Here is a 2,491-nt window from a genome sequence, read left to right on the forward strand (position 1 = left end):
AGCCAATCAGGGTAAAAATGAGATGAGAGGCTACTATGATTGGATTCAACCTCTTAGGTGACCTTAAGGAAGTTGAATCAATGGAAACATCACACAAATTCAATCAAAATCAACTTCAAAATCCTTAGGAGACATGTCAGCCATTCAGATAGCGTGTCCCTGGGTCCCACTAATGTTCTGGAAATCTTAGGCCTCAGTCGCTCCCATGCTATGGGCAAGAAAGTGTCTAGAAACCCAAATTCACTCTCACAGGCTTGTTCGCCAACAACCAGAGACTAAAATTGCTAGTTTTGTGCTAGCGACCCAGAGATTTAAGCCACTTTTTTAGGCCCAGAGCCTAGGTCACTTCCAATAATGGAGTGATAGCCTAAAATCAGTAAAATTACAGGGAAATGATGATGAAAAATAAATAAGTTGAACAAGACCTTATCCAGACCCCTATTAGCCATGATAGGAATTTCATCAAACATATCATCAACATGTAACATACATGTGTAATCAACATAATTAAGTGTAGGGATATCATACTTATCTGAGAATCACTAACAACCATTGTTCCCTCATGCCATTTGATGCATTATCATCTATCAAACCATAGATACATTATCCATTCATTTACAATAAAAAAACATGCTGAGAGCCATAAATAGTTGTTGTCATAAAACATACTATTAACCACCATAATAGGACAAAAATATCATAAACATATCAACCATAAGATCCACATATAATGCATCAAAAATCTCATATAAATACAAGGAGAAATAACCTTTCATTAATGATGCAAAATCCAAACCTGGGATGGCACTTCCACGTTCCACCCGACCATAGAATGGCTGAGCCAAATCTCTCTTTGTCCATTCACCCTCGTAACATATTCCAAATATCAATGGGGATCACTAGGCCAACACAAAGAACACATCATAATAGGTTTTACCGTGATCTCCACCCAATCATTAGGCCAAACAAGTATGGATTCCACTGTATTTCTCCACCTACACCGTGAGGAATTTTCCAATCTCCTAGTCTCTCAGGGTCTCCCGAAATCCAAACCCGGATCACTAGGCCCTAAACTGAGAACCACTCTCTAGGCTTTACCACATATCTTGAACCCAGGATTACTAGGCCCAAAGGATAGAAAACAACCTCTTGGCTTTACCGTATATCATGCTATTCACTAGCGAGAATTCCTAGGCCCACCGAGGCAACACAATCTTAGCTTTACTACAACCCACAGTCTGGATCAGGGGTCACTATGCCAGTGGCTTTACTGTGATCCATAGTCTAGTTCAAGGACCACTTGGTCATGTGCTCTATCATTCAAATATCCACCCCACTTAGCTTCAAATCCATCCAATAATACATCTCAACCAAAACATGAGAACCCCATCACACCATGGCTATCTAGAAATGGCAAGGCTAGGTTGAAAACATTGCTACATCTAGAAAAACCCATGCCACAATAAAAAAATAACCACATGAAATACCATGCATGCAAAATATAGCGAGGAAAAATAAACCTGCAAGTCCATACCTGTAATTAAGTATGTTGTAGCTGCTTGATCCTGCCTTTCCTTGCTTGATCTTTACTTCCTCTTGCATTGTTTTCCTTTCTTGCTCCAATTCCAAAATGCTCCAAGAAAACTCTTGTGTCCAAGAGTATTAGAGAGAGAGAGAATAATGAGAGAGATCCAAAGGTAAACTGACAAAAGGTTAAACTAACAAAAGCTTACCAATTGATCCTCAGAAGCCTTTTTATAGATGAGGACTCTGTTTTCTTCATTTCCATTATTTTCCTTCATTTTCCTCCTCACATGCAACCTGTGACTGTTCACCTCCTTTTTCTCCTAATTTCCATTATTTTCATAAAGAATGTGCCCAAAATGCCATTTTTCATTTCCAAAGCCTTAATCATTGCCTTTGCCAATTTCCATATCCATAAATAGCCAAATGAACACCCACTAGGATGTCCTACCCAACATTCAGCTTGGAATAAGTGTCCCACCAACCTTGGTTATTACTTTTGCCTTTTTTTAACTTTTATTACATGAAATTTTCACCAGGGCTGTTATATAACCACCCCCCCCCCCCATCCTTGGTGTTAGACCACACCAAGACCTCAACTAAACTATTGAAATAAAATATACTACCCATGTATCTTTATAACATAGCTCGATGCAATATTTACAATGATCACCCTATTGAAAAGAAACCAACATAATATCATGACACCCATACCTCTTATTGGAGCTTTATACCTTAGCTCATGGAGGTCTTTACATCCATATACATATGTACATAGAGAAAAATCCTCAAAACATATACCAAACCATATAATGAAATCACACCAAAACTGCTTTGTCTCAACCAGAAAACAAGGAAGGATACATAGCCTACAACTAATCAACCATCTCCCATGTTGCTTCATTGGGCTAAAAGTGCTTCCATTTCACTTTAACTTGCTCGATTTCTCAGTTCCGAAGCATGAGCA

Source organism: Pinus tabuliformis, chromosome 2_2, assembly GCF_031772625.1.
Source record: "Pinus tabuliformis cultivar Carrire ecotype Pingquan chromosome 2_2, CPIR1, whole genome shotgun sequence".
In the NCBI taxonomy this organism is placed as follows: domain Eukaryota; kingdom Viridiplantae; phylum Streptophyta; class Pinopsida; order Pinales; family Pinaceae; genus Pinus; species Pinus tabuliformis.